The sequence below is a fragment of the Lissotriton vulgaris genome, chromosome 3_1, assembly GCF_964263255.1.
Source record: "Lissotriton vulgaris chromosome 3_1, aLisVul1.2, whole genome shotgun sequence".
In the NCBI taxonomy this organism is placed as follows: domain Eukaryota; kingdom Metazoa; phylum Chordata; class Amphibia; order Caudata; family Salamandridae; genus Lissotriton; species Lissotriton vulgaris.
In genome coordinates this window covers 322,168,282-322,191,336 of record NC_141689.1, presented here as the reverse complement: position 1 = coordinate 322,191,336, position 23,055 = coordinate 322,168,282, and the positions used below count along the sequence as shown (strand labels likewise).

Below are 23,055 nucleotides of genomic sequence, written 5' to 3'. Positions count from 1 at the left end.
GATTAATAATAATGAAAACAGGTAACGGGCAGAGCTCAGACTTACTTGCAGAAGTGATGCGGAGTTCTTACGGCGTTCCGGACCAGGAAGTGATCGGATGCCTTGGGAACCAATGGGGAAGTTTCTTATAGTGAGATAGTCCGGTCACGTGGGACCGCGACGGGAAATGGGTGTGTGAATGCGAGCGAGCAAAACTCGCTTTAAATGAAGATAAGAATTGAGTCATCAGGAACATAAGGATGTATGAAAAGTGAGGAGTAAAAATAAATAACAAATTGTATATATACGGAGCAAAACCGTAAGGACTACAGAGAAAATGTAAACGGCATGCTGATAGGTGGGTTATGGTCACGTGGGTATAGAACTGAATGCGTAAACACGGAATGAGGAATGTGCATTCAAGTAGCAGTGATGCTGAATACGTAAACAAAGCCTGAGGAGTGATAATTAAAGTGACAGGCGCTGAATATGTCGTGCATTGGATATGTACTTGGGAAATGATATTAAAGAAAGAGGAAGGAACCTATTGTGAAAGAATATGACGAAAGAAAAATTTATGTAAATAGTGAGGAAAACGATGGTCAAAATCGAGAGGTATAGACATTCAAATACATAAATATATAAATATCATGAGTACATAAAACTTAAATAGAATGTGGATTCATATAACTATAGTCAAATGAGGGCGAGGAAGGGCCACTAGGTCCAGTGGTGTGCAACAATGTCAGAGAAAGCATGAAAATTCAATTCTATCATTAATCCCTGTCGGTTGCAGGGTATTTAATTTCTTGATCCAAAAAATCTGCCTGTAAACGCTGTTTAACAGGGTCCATGTTGCAGCGTTGTGGGAGTATCTGCAGTATAGTAAATTTCAGTTGTGCTATTTGATGATTACATTCAAGCCAGTGAGTTGCCACAGCAGATTTTGTACAAATAGCACAACTGAAATTTACTATACTGCAAATATTCCCACAATGCTGCGACATGGACCCTGTTAAACAGCGTTTACAGGCAGAATTGAATGTTCATGCTTTCTCTAACATTGTTGCACACCACTGGACCTAGTGGCCCTTCCTGAGTTTTATGTACTCATGATATTTATATATTTATGTATTTGAATGTCTATACCTCTCGATTTTGACCATCGTTTTCCTCACTATTTACATACATTTTTCTTTCGTCATATTGTTTCACAATAGGTTCCTTCCTCTTTCTTTAATATCATTTCCCATGTACATATCCAATGCACGACACATTCGGCGCCTGTCACTTTAATTATCACTCCTCAGGCTTTGTTTACGTATTCAGCATCACTGCTACTTGAATGCACACTCCTCATTCCGTGTTTACGCATTCAGTTCTATACCCACGTGACTATAACCCACCTATCAGCATGCCGTTTACATTTTCTCTGTAGTCCTTACGGTTTTGCTCCGTATATATACAATTTGTTATTTCTTTTTACTCCTCACTTTTCATACATCCTTATGTTCCTGATGACGCAATTCTTATCTTCATTTAAAGCGAGTTTTGCTCACTCGCATTCACACGCCCATTTCCCGTCGCGGTCCCACGTGACCGGACTATCTCACTATAAGAAACTTCCCCATTGGTTCCCAAGGCATCCGATCATTTCCTGGTCCGGAACGCCGTAAGAACTCCGCATCACTTCTGCAAGTAAGTCTGAGCTCTGCCCGTTACCTGTTTTCATCATTATTACTCTCTCCTTTTATCCTTTAGTTTTTCCATATATTTTTCGAGTTCATTTCACACCGACAGTTTAAATCTAATCTCCTTTTATGCACCATACCCCACAGCTTTCGTTTTTGAGAGCACTGATTGCATATCACCACGCTTTGCACGTTAAATTAAGTCAACTCCGCTATAGTCGTTCATTTGTTTATGTAACAGAGAGTGTTTGTTTATTGCATGACTATATAAATACATGGTATGTTGCTGAATGTTAAGGTCCTTTATGTTTCCATTTTCAGGCCCCTGACGAAGGGTTACCCCGTTTAACCTGAAATGCATTGGGCACGAAGTAATGCTTATGAATTCCAATGATCACGATGAATCTGTAAAATAATGGATAATGACACCAACTGGATATGAATAAAGCAATTGGATGATCATAACCCGTTGTCTGATTCTCTATCTTGAAAGAAATATGTGAAGAAACTACACAGTTTCATGTTGAAAGAGCGCAACCTTTGTGATTTTTCCATTACACTTTCTTCTCCTTACTCAAGGCACTGTTAGGCAGAGTGCGACAAGGATTGCGCCAAACTTAACCTCTCAATTAATTTTTCTATACACAAAAGGAGTGCACGGAGATACCTACAACTTCACAATTAGAAAAAGAGGACACTCCGCTCACATTTGGGAAGCTGAAAAAGACCCTCAACCTACCCAACATTGAATTCTATGAATTTCCTAAGATCAAAGCAGCCATCGCCAAAGCAAACCTCTCCAAAGGGAATCCCTCCATCATAGAATACGTGCAAAACCTCAACAAGATAGGTCACCAAACCGCCCATCTATACAAACTCATATGCCCACGCACGTCGACAATAAACACCAAAACCATGTCGTTCTGGGAAACAAAACACAACAGAACCTTCAGTGAGGAAGAGAAATCCAAGCTCTGGGTCTCAGCTTCAAAAAACAAAGTATCCCCGCAACTAGCGCAAAGAAAAAATTCTGGCTACTGCACAGAATGTTCTGGACGCCAGCCCGACTAGCGGCAATAGGCGCCACAGAAACCGACAAATGTTGGAACTGCCATAAAGAGAAAGGAGATCTGACCCACATCATCTACGAATGCCCCAAAGTCAAGAACTTTTGGAGCAAAGTGTATAACTTTATCAACACAATACTGGGGGGGGGGAACATTCAACAAGGCCTAGAACGAATTGCCACAGCATTTTAGGCCCCAGACCTAAAATCCAAGGGAGACAGGGAACTAGAGGACCTTCTACTCACAGCGGCTGTTAAGACAATATTAGCGAACTGGAAGAACACTAGCAAAGCAACATTTAAGAAGTGGTTTAACTGGGTAACCTTCCTGAGAGGCGCCGACAACATCACCGTGAAACACTCAGCGAACCATACAGCCAGAGGGGAAATGTGGGCAGCCCTAGACTCACACCTAGGAGCATACAAACCCCCGTAGACCAACAACATGCCAGTGGTCAACCGCGTACCCCCCACCCCCTTTTTTCTCTCTGCTTTCTTCTTTCTCTCTCTGCCAATAGAATTTAGGGGCAAACGAAACACCTGCCACGCAGATCAATATCAACGCCAAATGTAACTAGACACAACAAACGCATTGAGATTGTATGTCTATGCCCCCGCAACATTACTATACTGTATTGTATTATACTTGTAAAATCTTTTCAATAAAATAATTTTGAAATAAAAAAAGAAACATAATCACTTTTGCTGTTGCTTTTTCCTCAAGAAAGATTGGATAGACTTGGGTTGGGGTAATGCCCTTGACACAATGTTCAAGGACGTTAATTTACTATTGAACAAGGACATAATGTGCTACATGAATATACCATACCCAAAGTCAATCACTTAAAGACCAAGGTAAATAAAGTGTGCGTGTAAAAAACAGTAAAGAAATGCACTGATAAAGTTGTGGTGTATTATAGCCTCTCCTTTGATGTGTTTGTAAAATTGACCTTTTGTCCTAAATGTTGACCCTTGGTCCTGAAGTTCCCACTGTCCTGTGCAGAATTTGCCACCATGCCCGGTGGTCATCCTACCCTAGAAGCGCCTAGATTTGATTGACAGTACATAACTTTCCTCATGTGATTATTTTTTCTTCTCCACGTATGTACTCTTATCACATGCACCCAATTTGAGATGTTTTAATTTGATTCCCACATTCCTGAAAGTTAATTGCCCCCTAACCCTGGGTACTGGCAAACTCTGGACACTTTGAGTTCTGAAGGAAATCAGTTTCGCCCGCAGCAAGGAACATGAATGTTGCAAGCCTGGCTCCGCCTCTGCTGAGGAGAGCCGCTCTGCTCGCTGTAATCCTCACAGAGTAGACGGCGGCCGCAGAGCATCCGGCTGCGGGTCTCCCAGGCTTTCCCAGCTCTTGTTCTCCCCGAGCAGCCCCTTCCCAGCCCGGCCCAGGAGAGCCCCGGTACCCCGCGGCTCGCGGTCTTGTCAAGGGACTCACAGACCGAATCAAGCCCCCCAACGGCAAGGAGAAGCCTGTGAACCGGCATGGATCGCGGCAGCCAGGAAGGGGTGAGTGCTCCGGCTAAACCTGTTCTCGCAGCCCTGTTTACCTGCGTGCGGTGTCATTACCGCGCGTGAGCGAGGCGTGCGCCGCTGTGCGGGGACCCCATGGCCCCGTGGTCTCGTCGTATTTCAGCTGCTGTGCGTGGGCTCCGATGCTGCGCTGATGGCGTGCGTGTCTGCCTTCCGTGCGTGTGTGTAATGGTGCCTGCTGTGTATGTGTGAGCAGGCTTGAGTCTGTGAGTCACAAGCGAATGTCTGTTACTTCCAACATATGATGTCTTGGTTATGTATGTGTGTGCATGTGACGTCGGTTAATTGAAGTGTTTGCATTTACCCAGTCGTTTTGCCTTAATATTACTGCATTGTTTTTTAGTGTTTGTCTTGCACAGCACATATGTAACCATGCGTGCATGTTTGTAAACATATGCGTATTATATGCATGTGCGGCTATATTTCTATAGTTCGTGTATTAGTCATTTTGTCTGTTCGTATGTGTGTGTAATTTTTCCATATCCTCGGGCTCTCTGACTATATTTTAGAAGAGGTGATGTGTGTGTTTATTTGTCTCTTGGTCTGCGTATGTCCACACATCTATCTTTGTGTATCTTTTTATGCATCTTCGGTGTACCTATCTACCTGTGTGTCGGTTCTGTTCTGCTTATATTCGTACACACGTGTCAATTTTCCACGTTTTACATAGTCATTATTTTAATATTGTCGCTTCATTGTCGTTGCTCCATTGTTGTTATGTTGTGAGTGGTCAAGTTAACCAGCTCCATTGTTGTTATGTTGTGAGTGGTCAAGTTAACCATTAACCTATCTACCTACCTAAGTATGTATTAGTCTACCTACGTATGTGTGCTTGGTTTTGTCTATACATCTATCCGTATGCCTAAGTGTATTTTTATGCACCTGCCTTGATATCTCTGCATTTATTGTCCCTGTTCTGCTGGTGTCTCCGTGTACCTTTGATTCTATCTATCTATCTATCTATCTATCTATCTATCTATCTATCTATCTATCTATCTATCTATCTATCTATCTATCTATCTCTCTGGATGTGTATCTTTGTGTCTCTATATCTGTACATGAGTTTGTGTTTTTATGTACCGTACAGTCTGCCAACCAACCCATCCATCCGCTGGTATCGAAATAATACTGACATTGATGAAGTTCTGCTTAACTGCCGCTAAAGTAGAGTTATCTCCACTAGTCATTTCTACTATTTCGGACGCAGTAGTATAAATGTGATGTGCAGCAGTGGGCAGTGTTGTTACACATCGCTTCTTGCTGATGAGTAGGGCAGGGTGGGCTGGCTCACTCAGTGATCAAGGTGTATTCAAATCTCTACAAAAATACATGTGTAATTGCACTTCCTGATGGTTCATATGCTTTGCAAACATAGAGTTAAGTATATTGATACTGAAAGATTGATGGCCGCCATGTTAGCAGGCAGGATGATATATATATATTGTCAGACAGACAACTAGGTATACTGTGGGCTGGAATATTTATACTAAGATAGGGTTATTTCTACGTACATATACAGGTAGGTCGAGGGTTATAAAATAAAAAGAGGCATACGGATAGATAGATGTTTTAAAGTTTATATCATAATCTATGTTTCACAAGACACAAATATGTATGATTTGTTCATGATATATATGAACTGACAGGATAGTATATAGCAACATAAATAAATTGGTAGATTAAGAGGTAATGAATAAGGAAGATATATTTATGGATAGGTCGGGTTATGAGAGGCATAAAATAAGCTAAACATTTGACTGGATAGATATACAGGTAGACTGACAGAGAGGCGTATTATACGATAGACACACATTAAGTCAATGGATATATGTGTCACAGGGTTATTGTGAGAGAGACATACGCCTAGATGGATATATAGTTAGACAGATTAACAGGTGCATAAAAGGATATACTAGCACTCTAGTGGACAGATATATACATAGTTAAATTGAGAGGCATATCGCAATATATGCATACATTGAGTAGATGAATATATAGGTAAGCATATCAAGGGATATTCTAAGATATGTTTATGGTAAGAGTGGCATATAGTTGTAGAGAGATATGTGGTCAAATGGAGGGGCATATTGTTTAAAATATATAAATGAATATCAATAGAGCCTTGTATGGCAAGAAAGACACTTATATTCGCACATAGATCTAGAGAAATATAAAAAGATAATGGAAGATATATGACTAGATAGGCATGTAGCTATAGTCTGCGAAGACTATAGTTAAATGGACAGGCACTGATATATAGTAGTGTAGGTCAAAAGATTGATAAGTATACATATAGTTAGGTTTACAGGTGGATGCATACATATGTAGTTATAACAATAAGTACTAAGATAGGTGCACAGATGCATAGGCAGATAGGTAGATAGGGAGCTTAGCAGGTAGACAGACATACAACTGCATGTGTTTTCCTTTGTAGCCAGTATGGTCGTCTACATTTTTACTTGTACGTAATTTTCAAGCCTATGTTTCTGCTGCTTGCGTTTTGCCATGCCTCTCTTCCTATTTGTCTTTGCTTCTATGTATACGTGGTGTGCCCCTTGTCTCCCCATCGTTATATTTAAAATGTAAAGCCCCACCCCCGAGGGCCATATATTGTGCGCACGTGATGCCAAACAGATGCTTTGAGGTCTAAGGCTTTGGTGATTAGTGATTGTCTGACTGTGGATATTAAAGACTCGAGGTGAAGACCCCTCACTGGGTGGCTTCCTGACAGCTTCATTGGATAAGAACTGCGCACTGGGGGGTGTCAGTAGCCAGGTGCACCTGGGACCGTGACTCTGCGTCACACAGCTTTGGCGCCTTGTCATAGGTATGAGGAACTGTATAACTGCAGCTTTGATCCCACACCCTACATGGACCGAGTCCCAACGGCTGGGGATGCGGCCGCGGGGAGTGTTATGTACTGACAGTAAACAACTTACATAATGGCGGACAGCAGGTAGGGGGCCTGTGATGAATGCCAGTGAGATTTCCAGATGGTTTCTACTTGATCAGACGTGTTCGATATTTGTACCTTGCCCTCGATCTGTCCAGTGTAAACAAATATGGATACGTCACGGGGTAAATAACAGTATGCTCTGGAAACAATAGGCAGAAACGTCAAGAGCAAGTTCTCGGACCCAGCTGGATTATGAAATGCTCTCCTTAGATGTTTTGTAGATGTCCAAAAACAAATGAAATCACCTAGATTCCGTTGATCTTAGTAGGAACTGTTGGGCTTGGGTTTCCACGGGGGGGGACTCCTTTTCAGACGGTTAGGTGCAGAAAAAAACTGTTTCACAGACCCCATAAATCTGCTCTCTCCGGAAGGTTCCTTCACCTATAAAAAATGGTAAAATAAAATGTCTCAGACGCCGATACAAATCTGAACATGCACTGGTTATTTTGGTGACGATTTCAAAAATTTGGTTGCAAACTTTTCCCGTTTCAAACCTAGGTCGTTTACCGCTTTCACACGGTTGTCTTGAAGCTATATTCGTGTTATCGCTTTTTTTTTTAAGTAATCCCTTTCTTGGCTTGAACACGACAGTAGCGTATTCTTTTTGTAGTGGTATTGTTTTCAGTGATGACAAACAGCTGTTGTGTTTCACATGGAGCAGCAGAAGCTGTAATCTGCACCTTCTGCCAAATGATATAGCAGGGCTGAAAAAGTACATTTACTATTTTTGATTCGTCTCCAGATGGGCTTCCGGCAGACCCGAGAACATTCCATGTATATCAAATATATTTCCCTTCTGGCCGGTGCATATGCTCAGATGTTATGGGCGGCTGCAAGCCTGTCCTCGTATTCTGCTATCACAAGAGTAGTTTATATCAGACTCAAAGGCCCAGACCATCAAAATAAAACCAAAAAATCGCAATCACTTGCAGGTGTGCAATCACTTGCAGGTGTTTTAGGTCTCAAGCTTACACTGCCATGCCCAGACCTGTAGAGCGGTAGAGTGCTCTGTAGCGCCAAGACCTCTGAAGGAAGGTGAAGAGCATCAGGGATCAAGGGCCTAATTCCACCTTTCATCCCCCTTAAGACAGGATAATCTTTGGTGGCGAAAGCTATATTTGTTCGTTTAAGTGCAGGTCAGCCTCTGGCCTGGGTCCCATTTACTGTGAGTTAAGAAGACGAAGACAAAGGCAGGGGACAGCAATGACAATGGCGACCGTAACACGTGTTAGCTTTGCAACGTGGTCAGAACAACGAATGCGCCTTAACCACGCATTTCTTTGCCACGCATGTCGCTATGATGATATGCCTTAGATAAAGCGGCGTTGGACTTTAAAGTCCAACGCTTTCCCTATTGTTGCTCAGACTGGAGTAAAGTATTTTGTTCCGAAGTCAGGGGCGGCCTTACGCATGTGCAAGCTGTGCACCTGCACAGGGCCACCAAACCCCAGGGGCCACCACTCCAATATATATCCTTAATATAATAATCCTCTGAGGATGGATACATATTTGCGTGGCGGCCCCTGGCAGGGATTTGGTGGCTTGGGTTACACTTCCAAACACCCTGACCCCCCCTCTTCACTGGCCTCCGCGCTCCACCCCGCCCGGACCCCCTCTTCCGGGGCCCCCTACCTACGCTCCCTGCCCAGGGCTGCCATAAGCCTAGAGCCGCCCCTGCCGAAGTCCAGTGCTTTCCCTAAGGTAAGTCGTTGTAAAGACGTGCATGGTAAAGGAATGTGGGGTTAAGACGAGTTTGTTGTTCTGACAGCGTTGTTAAGGGACGTGTGGTTTAGCAACGCGTGGTTCTGTCATACAACTGACAAAGGCGTTTGTGGAAAACATGCAAGTCTGAGAGCAGTGTGAGGAATTTGGAAGGGCTTGGGGTTTGTATTTTGATGCACCTTTTTATTGTCTGAGTGAGTGAGTGCACCTAATTTATTAGGGATATTTATAGAGTTCACAGCTCGGGGGAGGCGCACAGTACTGTCCCTGGCAGTAGTGATGCCAAATCCACAGGTGATACAAGTCATGGGGCAAGTGTGCCCCCTAAAAGGAAAGGTGGCATCAGGGTGAAATGATGAGGGGAAAACATCATTGGGTAGTAGGCAGATCTCAGCTTAGTTTTATCAAGTGGGGAAAGGCGCAGAGGGGTGGGCATGTCTTAGGTGTCAGCAGTCCACTATGAAAAGAAAGAAAGCCTGTCTCAGTGTGGATTTATTTTGTATGTTTTTCGAGCCTGGTTAGGGAATTAAATCCATGTATGTGCTGCTATCCCAGTTCTAATCCAGTGAAGATGCTTTGCACCTTGCTTACCAAGTATTCTGGTTTATTCAAGTGAAAGGCCTTATATATAAACTGCATCAAGTTAAAGTGTTTCAAAGTAGGTGGGGTAGGTTTAAATTTCCCTGGTTGTGGTTACACCGGCTGTTGAATATTGTGCATACTTGTGGTTAGAGTGTATTTCCAGTTAGTGTGGTTATCCCCCTTCCAATATGTAAATTATGAGAGCCTTGACTATGGGGCAGGATTGATAGGTAGGAGAATAAAAGACTTGCTTTTGTGCAGTAGACTGGCCCACAACCATGCAGTCTGAGCCTGCTCCTTCACATGGGCCTTGCTGGAGAGGCTTGTGTCTTGGTAAAAATGTAGACATTTAGCTCCTGTGAGAGGTGGGGAGATGGCGAGCCTTCTGGGTTCATCCTCCCGAGCCCTGACTGAAATTAAGTTTGGATCACAATCATGGGCTTGGTGGGATTCATCCATGTTTTAATGTTGTCCAGTCATGATTAGAGCTTAAGAGTGTAACTCACTGGTGAGATTTTAAGGTAAGGTTGTAGTATTTTCAAGGTAATGGTGTGTATTGTGAGTGTGGTGGTGAAGTGCAGCATTCTTCTAAGCCAAGTAGACTATTCAGTTGCTCACTGTAGGCCTCAGAATAACACTTGCGCATTTTAGGTTTCTGAATAACACTTGCATTATAGTTGATGCTTCTTAATGCCTCTTCAGTATTTGATTTGCACCTTTTACCTCTCTTGATTATTATGTGTATCTTTTTGAGATAGTTGTGGTTATTTAGGATGAAGAAGAAACCACAGAGTTGGCATTTGTGATTGTGCTGTGAATATGAAACGACGACCCCTTCAGCCCTTACGATAATTTGAACTCTGAAAGCTGTGATGCACAGTCTGATCTTGTGCAGCTGGAGGAGGCAAGGATGGTCTCCTACTGCAACAGAGATTCCTTTCTCAGATAGATCCTTTGCATGCTAACATACCGAAGGGTGGCTTGCCCCCATGTTCTCTGGGCATACCAGTGTGGCACCCACATATTGCACCACATGATTGGAAAATTAAACAGTGGGTTGAAAGTAGTGGAGGACTCACCCCAGAGCAATGGACAATACCACATCATGTACTGCTGGCAACACTGCAATAAAAGATTCATGCACTAAATATATACTCGGAGCACGTTTTTCTTGAGGTCGGTACCTGTACCTGATTACGGCAACAGAGGTTCCGAGGTTCAGGACTTTTTGTTCATATATATATATGTTATGTTTTAAAACTTGAATACTTAATATTTATTAATCAAATTACGTTTAATTACAGTAAAAAAGTCTCATAATTACTTACAATTAAATTAATTTAGCAATTTTAAGCGGCATGATCTTTAAAAAAAAAAAAATATATATATATATATATATATATATATATATATATATATATATATATATATATATATATATATATATATATATATACATATATGGGTCGGGCACTTATATCTAACTTCCCTGCGAGTCAAAGGCTGAAGACTTACCTGCATGTAAAGATTCCTACTGTAATGACTCTTGATGTAAAAAAAAACCCCGACCATGATTTCCATGGTAACTCCCCATTTCTTAGGGACCGCTCAAGGAAAACTTAGACTACCACTATATTTTCGCATTACGCAATTATCGGTACCCGCGATATTGGTTATTCCGGGGGCTGGAATGCCAGGGCGGTTTTCCTGGCCATCTTGGAATGCGGGCCTTAGAGTTTAAAGCTGTGGCATAGTTTCAAAAACAGAGTACTATTAAAATTCATTTTCGCTTTGTCATTGCATTTCGTTTTCTGCCTACTTTTGAATTGGATGCTCCTCTTTTCTTTTTGTCTATCTTCTTTACAGATGTTTATTGACCACTATTTAATCAACTTTCCCAGCGAAAGAACGCATACATTGTTAATAACGCATTAATAATGCAGGTGTCTGACTGATACAAGCACGATTTTCTCACTTGAAATGACTCGTCGGCGTTAGGGCATCTGTGAAAATGAGGAAGGGTAAAAGTGTGTGAACGTTTCAGGACCTAAAAATATATATTTTTCTCCATGTTCGAGTGGAGTGAGTCTCTTGTTAAGACTTCGGCATCAGAGCTCCGTTACAAATTAACGGGTGCTCGACAATTACAAACCTGTTTTTTATGCAACTTTTGGTGACATGGCCTGAGCGCATTCCATAGCTGGTAGCCAATACCCTGTGACCCCTGCTCCTTTCTCTTGTGCACAGGCTACTGTGCAGCAATAATGAAAGACGGACATTTTTAAAGAGCACATTACATTAGCCGATGGATGCACTTGGAACCTCAACTAAACACACAAGCTTTGCTGTACAGAAAGTACTTTTATATATTCCTTACAGGTATTGAAATTTGTGGTATTGGTACAGATTTGGGAAATCTAGAAAATCTCCAAAACAATTTGGTAAAACGGTTCAATGGCGTCAAAAGAGTGAGTGACCCATGATCGGCCATTATATATCAATTATTTTAGCAATGGTAAAGAAAAGAGTAAGAGAACAGCCCTTTAAAAACTGACCTCTTTCCAAATGCTTAACAGAAATGTCCTTACAGAATTTTCTCTCATCCTGCTTTACTTTTTCCTCATTATCAGCCTGATTCATCATTGGGAAGTTTTGCGAGTCTGAAATAGCGATTCATAAGGAATCGCTATTCCAAACTCGCAAAACGGGATTCATGTACGAATAGCAATATTTTTTGCGATTCCTACAGATTCCTTATTTGCGATTAGCAATTAGCTAATCGCAAATAAGATAGCGATTTAAAGGGTGCCAGGGGTTTCCAAAGGACACCCTGTAGCACCCCTTAAATGCTAATTTAAACAGGTGTTGCGCACACACATGTCCAAAGGACATGTGTGTGTGCAACATGCAACTTAGAAAAATGCTTTTAAAAGCATTTTTCTGAGTTTTCGCTATTTACCACGAGGTTTGACCTCGCGGTAAATAGCGGCCCGAAATTGCGATTTCGCAATTTGAAAATGGATGATGAATTGCATTTAAGGAATCTCAAATAGAGATTCCTTAAATGTAATTCCTCGCAAATCTGCGAATTCGCTATTAACGAGTTTTGCATTTGGGATGATGAATCCCACATGCAAAAATTGCACTCGCAAAGGGCCAGATTCTCAGAATCTGGCCCTTTGCGAGCGCAATTACCTTTCATGAATCAGGCTGTATGACTTCAGAGATGGTGTTCACCCCCTTTAATGGCTTTTTGCGTCACAGTAACATATGGTCTGGTTTAGTGTTTGATGGCCAACCGTCTGCCAGAGTGGTGGAGGTACTTTTTGCCATCCTCCCGGACTACCTTCCAACAAATTTAGAGATGGACGCCAGACCCAGGGTCATCCCTGTACACTGAAAGTAACTGCCAACTCTTCAGTTACTTTCAGTGACCAAAATGGGCTGGTTGCCTTCAGTTTTGAGAGCTATTCAGCGAACTTTTTCAGAAACAAACTACTGAAGCGGAGTTATTTTAGAAAAAACAATAGACTAATGACCACCACGCCCTGGCAGTTTTCCCACAGGGCGTGGGGGGTGTTTATGTTTTCTGTCTCTTACTGCAGTGGTTCTCAACTTTTTTGACCCGCGACTCCCTTGATCCATTGGCCATTGCCTGTGGCTCCCCACTTTTACTTCTTTTGGAGGGTGGTGGAGGATGTAGGCCCAGCCTCTGTAGTACACCAACGCCAGGCCCTAGTGCTCCTAGATCTCTCGGCCGCATTTGACACGGTAGATCATACCATCTTGCTTTCCCGTGTCAGGGCGGCTGGGATCGGGGGCACTGCTTTGGTCTCCTTCCTGAGTGACCGCACCCAGGCCGTCCGCCTGGGTGACTTCACAGCGGACGCCTGGAAAGTCCAGTGCGGGGTCCCCCAAGGTTCCTCCCTCTCCCCCCTCTTGTTCAACCTCTATGTTGCCCCTCTTATCTTTTCTCTTCAACAAATGGAGGTCGCCGTATTTAATTATGCGGATGACCTCCAGCTGGTCTTTAACCTCTCCTCTTCGCCCTCTTCTGTCTTTAATTTTCAATCTGTCATGCTCCACATCCGGGACTGGATGAACCACAATCACCTTAAACTCAACCCCGATAAGACCGAGCTGGTGTTGACGGGTGGTTCATCCAGTCCCTGGTCCTCTCTCTTCTGGCCTCCTTCTCTTGGTCCTTCTCCTAAACCCTCTACCTCTGTCAAAACCCTCGGCATAAAACTCAACTCTCAACTCACCCTTCACTCCCAGGTTAGCGCTGTGGTATCTTCTTCTTTCCTTTCACTACGTACTATACGTAGGGTGTCCCGTTTCTTCACTTTCTCAGCTCTCAAACTCATCACCCTGGCCATGGTGGTGTCCCCCCTGGATTATGGCAACGCCCTGTATGCAGGCATCCCTGCATACAGCCTACGGCGTTTGCAGCAGATACAAAACCAGGCGGCCCGCCTGGTCTTCAATCTTCCCAAATTCCACCGTTCCTCCCCCCTCTTGAAATCCCTACACTGGCTCCCGGTGCGAGCCCGGATTCAATTTAAGCTCGCATCCATCACCTTCTTGGCTCGCCTGGACCTGGCTCCAGCATTTATCTCTTCAGAGATCACTCCCTACGTACCCACCAGGGAACTCCGTTCGTCCTCTCAATCCCTCCTCACCATCCCACGCTACCGGAAAAAGAAGTGGGGTGGCTCGAAATTTTCTACCCTCGCCCCGATCCTCTGGAACTCCCTTCCCCTGGATCTGCGGACCATCACCTTGTACCCGCAATTTCGGAAACAACTCAAGGCCCACCTATTCACAAAGTCTTTTAATTAAATCCCCACAGTCTCCCCCGCCTTCTTAGCCCTGGATCTTGTTAGTTGTAGCGCCAAGAAACCGCCGGTGTATGAGCGCTTTACAAGTATTTTAAAACTCAAAAAACTCAAACTTTCTCCCTGAAAACAATTGAGATGAAGCTGATGAAGGTATTATAATTATATATGAGTGTTTCATAATACTAAGGCAGCCCCTCCTACACTTCCTTGCCAATGCCTTTTTTTACAGTATCCTTTCAAATGTTTTATCCCACTTACAGTGCTAGATAGCAGCCCTATGCATATAGGCCCCATTGCCAAAGTGTTTCTGCACTTGAAGAATATTTGCATGCACTTCCATTTCAACCCATGTCATACGTGCGAACACACCTGTCTCAGCAGGGTGACTCATGATTTTTTAACCCCCATACAGCTTTATTTTGCTGTCTCCTCCCAAAAATTGCCTAAAAATCTATGCAAGTAAAATAAATTCCTCAGATTTTTTTAACATCCTTCTTTCTTGCTTCCAAATGTTGGCATTATGCCCTATATGGTGTTTTGCTTCCCTGTGCTCTAGGAGAGAGCAGGCCTGTCTGGAAATGTGTGTGTACTGAAAGAAATGTGGACTAGAAGTACCTATGATTCAAGTACAAATTTCAATACTTAATAACAGTTAGTGTGTTTAAAGACAGGACAACTGTACTTTCCTGATATCTTGTATTGGTATAAAATGCACTTGGTGAAAACAAAACAAGTCTAACAAAATTAATCAGGCATCATCCGCTTACTTTGGGGTGTGTGAACGTGGAGATCCAGTGAAATTTGGACATGCTACGTTTACAGCTTTAGGTATGTCACTTACAAATCATCAACATCATGCATTTAAGTCTCATTAGTTTAATTGAATCCACAGACCCTTGAACATTAAATGCATTAAAGTGCTTAGTGTATGACTTTCCTGGCTAGGTTTGATGGCTCCTCAGGGAGCCACGGCGCACAGTTTGGGATCCACTGCCTTACTGCCTCATTTTTCTTGGGGGTGATGGCCAAGGAAAAAAAGACATTACACTGTTCATCGTAAATTGGGCGGGCAAAGTAGTGTCCTTCCTCCAACAACCTCTATTCTATTGCAGGGAGTTTTCCATCGATTGAGCCAACGTAGACTCCGTTGATAAAAAAACGTAGGGTCTCATTACGATGGCAGGCGGACTTTCCGCTCGCCACCTTAACGGAAACGGGACCAACTGCCAGAGGTGTAGCGGTCCCGCGGGACCAATTAGGATTCGACCGCCACTCTGGTGGTCGCATCCATCATCTTTATCATTACAGCGGGCGGTGCTGTAAGCAGCACCCGTGCAATGTTAAAGTGGCATGTTGTGCATTGCCATGCAAAAACGTGAGAGGCACTTCGCGATGCCTGCCACCTAGTGCGGGGCAATGAAGGGGGTTATCATAGGTACCCCCCAAGTGCAGCCAAAACGTCGGGGGCCCGCAACGGGACCCCAAAGTGATTTACCGTATGCCTTTCCATGGCAGAGTCTCCGCCATGGAAAGGCACACCCGCCCCCAGCATCATAATATGGATGGTGATGCCTGCAAGGCACCGCCACCATATTGTGGGCCTTTTCCGCCCGGCAATTATGCAGATTGCCAACCGGCGGAAAAGCGTCGGACGGACTTTCCATCTGCCGCGGTACCCCCGCCATGTTAATATGGCAGGGAGTTATGGCGGACAGATCGCCACCGCCCAACCATCATATTAGGCCCCTAAATGTCTGTCCGTCCATCCTTCTGTAAATGAGGCGGGCAGACCGAGGATTTGTTGTACAGTGTACTTCGTCATGTTTACAACGGAGGACCCTATCCACCAACAGTCTAAATTGAACCCTCAGTGCGTATCAAAAGTCTGAATGGTCATTGAAGTATCCTGAAAATGTATCCAGGGCAGAGTACCGATATTGACCCAAGTCCTTTGAGTCTCACTCTGTTACCCAATTCCAGTAGTAGCCTTTTTATGGTTACAACATGCCTATTTACAAAACTGGACCCATTAGCCCTTTCCTTCTCAGAGGGAGCTGCATGTTTACATATTTCGGTTGCAATCACATTTAGCTTGGCCATGACACAACAAATCACTTGTTCTTGCCAACTTTGTAACAGCCGACCTGTTGCTTTAAAAAGAGCTTCCTTTGATTGTGCCAGTTTATTAATATTACCTTCAAAAGCATCATGGTGAACAACTCAGATGCACCACCTGCTAAACCCAACTGAATGTTGCCATAAAGACTCTGAAGTAGTTATTATTATTTTTCATTTCCTAGAATCAACATATTTAAACTCAGTGCAACACAAAAATTAGTAAATGGGCCAAAGTGGAAGGGCACAAACTAACAACACTGATCACCAATGTAATTACAGGCTGCTCATATCCATGCAATGTATTCAGGATAATCACTGACTATGGAAATAAGGTTACACATTTATTTTCCATGAATATTCTGATAACCTTGTAAACACCCTGCCCACCTAGACATATTTCGGACCCCTCTGCTCTCTGACAATCTGCAAAAAAGCGAACCAGTTATTTTTTAATATCTTTTTTAAGCGGCATACTCCACTGCATTTCACGTCAAATAAAATCTCAGGTAGCAGAAATGCTCAATATTTCTCACTGCTCAAATTGGGAAATCTTTCTTAAGAGAACTATCAAGGTTATTGCCTCAAATGTATGACGTTACAACTCATACATTTACAATGCATGCCTTTACAACGCAGTTTTTACATCGCAACATCCCTTACAACGCATTCTTTTACATAGCATGCCATTACATCGCATTTTCAGAAACTACCTTTACAACGCATTCCATTACATCGCATTATACCTTTACAACGCATACCATTACAATGCATTCCATTCCATTGCATTTAAGGTAAGTATTGGAGAGTATAGGTGTGATAATTACTATTCTAACTTCAGTGAGTGAGTGCAACAGTAGGGTACGTGTTGGATAGTGTAGGGGTAAAAATTACTATTCTAACTCCAGTGAGAGCAACAGTAGGGAAAGTGTTGGATAGTGTAAGGGTACTATGCGTTGTAATGGTATGTGTTGTGATGTAATGCCTGCATTGTAGTGACATGCATCGTAATGACATGCATTGTTTTTGACATGCAATGTAATCGCTGCATTGTAATGACATGCGATGTAAAGGATGTTGCAATGTAATGACTGCTATGTAAAGGTAGTGCGATGTAATGACTGCGTTGTTTCCCTATTGCCTCTCTTACAAAGCAACAGTGGGTGAAAGACAGAGGGTTAAAGGACCAGAGAGCTTTTGATTAGCATCTCATAAAAACTTCTAGGGAAGGGCATTCATGGTGCAGTCTCTGTTGTCCTTACCATGGGCTATTGTGAAATTTCTTTCATTGTACAGTCCTCAGAGTTCAAGCTGTCTCAACAATACACCATGTGCTGTAATTCTCTTGCGAACTTTTACAAAAGGTTATGTGTTGTTTCAGAGTGACCCAATAAATGAACTCTGTAATGCAACCAGAGCCTGGCCTTGGTGATGTAATGCTAACAGTCCATAAGCTTGGTGGTGTGTCACTGATAGTGCAGTGTCTTTAACCTGAACACCTGTTTCACAGTGGACTGCAGTTCTTGCCACTCATTGTGGACTGTTAAGTATATGTCAGGAAAAATTGCTGCTTTCTGTAAACACAGCAGGCTTCCAAGTTTAACAATGATAGGCCAACCCACTGCTTCCTCTTTACCACAGGACTTCTGCCTACTAATCTGCAAGCTTTATGCCAAAGAAGACGTTGGCAGGAGTTAACAGGAAGGACTTACAAATTCAGGAAATCAGTTACTTGGATATTCTCCCACGGTATCTGCTGGTACTCAAAGGAGAGGACAAGTAGGTGCTCAGATTCCATGTCTCATATGTTCCAGTTGCACTTCCATAATGTTTACATGACATGCATTTTCTGAAGAATTTAAGTGCACCCAAATAATTTACTTTCAAGGCTAAATAACTTGGCTTCCACTGCCCACTCTAAATTTTACTCCCCCAAAAAAGCTTTTTTTCATATTTTTCCAGGTGTTAAGTAGCACTCTCCAATGACTTCTGCTTTTCTATGACTGTACTTGGTGTTTTGCTAAAACTCATGCAAAACCTTTTGACTTAGCCACTGATTAGTGGCTTATTCTGGGAAGAACCTGGTGAGATGCCACCTATGTGCTCCCTACTTAAAAGGAGGGGTGGGAATCTGGGATGAAAGTGCACTTTCGACTTGCTTCTTTAGGCAGTATTAGGACTGTCTGATTCACACTGCTGTTCCAAGCATCGAAATGTTTGACGGAATGCCACAATTTAGCAGCATGGCTTCCAAAACCTAAAGAGCCTCAGGATTGGGCACTGGAATTCCTTGTCTTCTGTCACTCACCACAGTTCTGTTCCAGTGGAGAAGCCCTCAGACTGAAGGGTAGGCAGTGTGTCTCACTCACTGCCCATGACTCCATGTTCCTTTCATCCAGCCCGATCGCTGAACATGCCCTATATTTCTTTGATCCTGGTCGATAACAGCACGTGTCTCTGTTTCCCTGCAACCCGTGCTATTTTCCAGCCCACGTCTGTGTAATTTCCCACCGGGGGTGGAAGTTAACCACAGCAGAACCAGGGCGTCACAAAGCTGTGGAATGATACTCCTTGAAATATATATATGTTACTTGTCCCCTCCAACAGCAGCGCATCCCACTAATAGCGTCCTGCCAGTCTGAGTGCAGAAGTCTCACCTTCGTCTCCCCAGTTATGGGCAGAGGCCATTGTGAAATGTACTTTGTCCATCTAGCGGCCTCAGGCTTTAATGTAACTGTTACCCATCTCCAAACCAAAATGTCTGTGAAACATGACAGTGCATTCATTTCAATCCAGCATCCAGCAGTTACTCGTCATGCAGTCTTCCAGCGCCGATGTATGGTCGAAGGATCCAGGGAATTGGATAAAGGAAAAGCAGCTCCTTTGGAGCCCATTGAGCTCTGCCAATTAGGTGTTTTCCTCTTATAACACGAGCAGTATGGCTTGTTTTTAACACGTGAGTGCTGAGCTATTGGCTTTGCGAGTGTTTGTTTGTTTGTTTTAGTCTTGTCAAAAAGTTTTTTAAAAAGTTTTAAAAAACTCAAAATGGCAGCTGGGACATGACAAGAAATGCACATGCATGGGAAGCAACCTTGGAATGTTTTGTCTCGTAATTTATGAGAATAACCATTCTAGGATGTCCTCGTATTTATCACCAAGTACATCTTGAAAATGTATTCCTCATATTAGAAAAGCATTTTAAGGTGGAAGGTCTTGTGTGTGCAAATGTGGTGCCCTATCGGCTGCCATTTTGGCATTCTTTTAAAAGTTATGTTTACAGTTCGAAGTAGGCTGATGGCCATTTTCAAACCTTATATATTTTTTTTAAGTGCACAGGATGTCAAATTGAAAGAAGTGAGTTGCACAATAGCAGAGTGAAGCTGCTGGGAACTCGCAAAAATATTTTGTTATTAAAAAGGGAAATAAAAATAAAAAATAACAGTGAACTGTGAACAGATGAGCGCAAGTATGTTTGAGAAGCAGGAACAGAGTACAGGAGTGGGGAAATAAGCGAACATGGATAGAGCAAGAAAGGATGTGGTGCCAAAGATTACTAAAATACCCATACAAATATTTTTCTGATACCAGCAGTGGAAGGGTCTAAATCACTCAATGAGATCTATTGGAAAGCAGCTGTGCTGCAAGGGCTGGAGAAACGGAAGAATAAGGAGGAAAGACATTGAATAACGATGCAGATGACAGCTAGCCGAGCAAGATAAACCAATCTTGAGGAAGAGGCTGACCCAAATCACTCTCTATGTACTGTAAACAAGAGGTCTTATACAAACTAAAGATGTCAGTAGGCAGACCTAAAATCATGTGTTCTGCCTTCTCTGTGTGCCCATTATTCCTAAGAAAAAATCACCTCAGGGTATTTCACTTAAAAATAATTTTACGTAATTATTTGTTTATACTTTACTATAAAGCACACTCAATTTAGGGGTGTCAGTGCACTGTACGTGAAACTGAAGGAAATCAAACTTCACATTACAAAGGGAGCAATCAGGGTGGTGCATGCCAATTTAAATAGGGGGAGGTGTAAGAGAAGGGTGTATAAAAAGGAGTACGCGAGGTGGAAAGTAGTGCATGTAGAGAAGATGTAGGGTAACAGCAGAGTGCAGTCATCAGGTCAAAAACGAATAAAAATACACAGAACAAGAAGGTAAAGGTGAGTAAATGGGGAAGGTAGATTAGAGAGGGTAAAACAGATATACAAAAGAGTTTGAGGCAATATCCTTCTGTATCTGACCCTTCCGTGGGAAAAGTAAGTAAACACTTATAAAGGTGCACAGTTCTGAAAGTTCAACCCCTTACAACTTTCAATGAAAGAAAAATCCAACATAGATCAATTATTGTCGTTTATCACTCTTTTGTTTAACCCTTCGCTGCGGGGGTTATTCCCCCGCTGTGCTGGGGGTGAGGGGGGGCACGCACAGTGCCCCCATGCTCATGACGAGCTCAGCTCGTCATGAGCTACAGTGCTCCTGTGCTCATGACGAGCTCAGCTCGTCACAGGTGTATTGACTCCCGTGGAATGCTCAGCACAGCAGGGGAATTCTCCCCGCACCTGCGCGTTCCACGGGCCATGACGAGCTGAGCTCGTCATGAGCACCGGAGAGCCGTGGCTCGTGACAAGCTCAGCTCGTCATGAGCGTCGAAGGAGTTAAAAGACCATATTATTTCTAACTCATAGTCATACAACACAGAACTCATGACATTCCATGCACAATTGTAATGACTTATGTTCTTCTTAAGTCTATTCAAAAGAGCTTATTTCTTGGATCCTGTGGTACATATGAGTTCTTAAAGGGGAACACTTTGCTTTTGGCACAGAAGTTGTTGCCACAGCTTACTGATGTGTTTCTTGTGACATTTTAGGAGTGCGATTGCTCCGGAACATGGAATTGAGTTGCGATGTACACCAAAGTAAAATGCAACGTGGTCTCCTGTGAGAAATCATATGTACTACAGTATCCGAGAAATAAGCTCTTTTTCACGTAAATTGATAAAATACGTTTGAATCTATTGTCTTCAATAAGAACAGCTTTAAAATGAAGCCCTGAAGATGTCCCTCAGGACGAAATGATTTGGCTACTATGGCTCTTAATTTTAATGGAAGAAGAATTTGAACAAGGATAAATAACATTTTTTAAATACACTAAACGAAGAACATGAGCCATTGAAATTGTGCATGGAATATCATGAGTTCTGTGTTGTAGGACTATGAGTTAGAAATAATATGGTCCTTTAAACAAAAGAGTGCTGAACCACATTCATTGATCTAGATTAGAGAGAATGTAGAGAACGTTGGAACAGGCCATATACTCTGGGGAAAAGAATGAGTGAATGAAAGCAGAGGACCTCTTCTTGCTGGCTGCAGGTAGAAATAAGAACAACAAACTAGATGGATGTTGCTTAGCGGCTAGAGTTGCTGACTTTGAAGCTAGGGAACAAGGTTCGAGTCTGGTGGGAGGCTCAAGCATCCTGTGATTTTGGGCAAATCACTTAATCTCCCTGTGCCTAAAATGAATGTATCCGTCTGTCATGCAACTGAGGCTCAAATAAAGCGCTTCGATACCTTCGGGTCGAGTTCATGCTATATAAAACTGCAACAAACAAATAAATAACAGTGTCACCCAACGCGTTGGCCTCCGGTGCGCTGATCGCCCTCTTTCTTTAAGCTAAATAAGGTGCCTTCTCACACATATTGTTTTGAAACAAGTGCAGAACATTTCTATTAATAGCAAAGTACAATTGTACTCTTCACTTCATTCATCTTTTGCTCCGTCTTTGTTGAAGGCACACATCGGAAAGTAATCCACTAAAATAGAGCTTGAAAGAGTCTTGCGTGAAGCTTCACTGAATTTCACTAAGAAATGTCCGCAGGCCTTGTCGAACTGCGCCGTGTGCTTCACGCTTTCACCGACACCAGATACCGGGAGGAAACCTCCCGCCGAACCTTTCAGGGTGCTCTGATGAAAGATCTGGTGTCTGGGAGTTTACTGATCATCATGGGCAGATATGCTAACAATCATTTATTCCAGCAACACCCTTTGCATGAGAACCCACCGAGCTCTCGGTGGGCGGCCTGGCTCCCTCAGAACATCAGTAGGCAGAAGTCAACCGGTAGAAATACACAACCTACATTGTTCTTCTCAGGGGCTGTGCCCTGAAGTCAGTCACGCTCGGCCTCACTTGCTGCTGTGAAAAATAAACATGGTGCACCAGTGTGTTCACACACTTGTACAGTTCTGTCACTCAAATACTACACGTCATGAATCCCCCTCCAAGTTGATATTTCATGCACTGTTGAATTGAGTGATCATTTTCAAAATATTATTTAGAATGGCATAAAACGGCATAATGACTTTCTAGAATTCCCAACTAAGTAAACAAGGTAGTAACTTCTTATTTAGTGCTTAATGATCTTTTGACGGTTGTCTTTCAGGTGCTTCAGCACAGAAAGGCGATTTTATAAGCGTAGAATGTGAAGAAAGGTGTGTAGGGTGGAGAATGTGCCCTTTAGGTTGAGCAGGTGAGCTGATGTTCTGC

At 42.9% G+C, this 23,055-nt stretch overlaps 1 protein-coding gene across 4 annotated transcripts in view; it reads left to right on the top strand.

The window, feature by feature from the left end:
- Positions 1–4,015: 4,015 nt before the first annotated feature.
- Positions 4,016–23,055, top strand: part of PRLR (prolactin receptor) — a 570,112-nt gene continuing 551,072 nt past the window's right edge. For 2 of the 4 annotated variants that reach the window (XM_086960521.1, XM_086960520.1), the window contains exon 1: positions 4,052–4,263. The gene's annotated coding sequence lies outside the window, so the exon portion shown is untranslated. Of the gene's footprint in view, positions 4,264–23,055 lie in introns of all 4 variants that reach the window. The other 2 variants (XM_086960518.1, XM_086960519.1) reach the window with 2 other exon arrangements.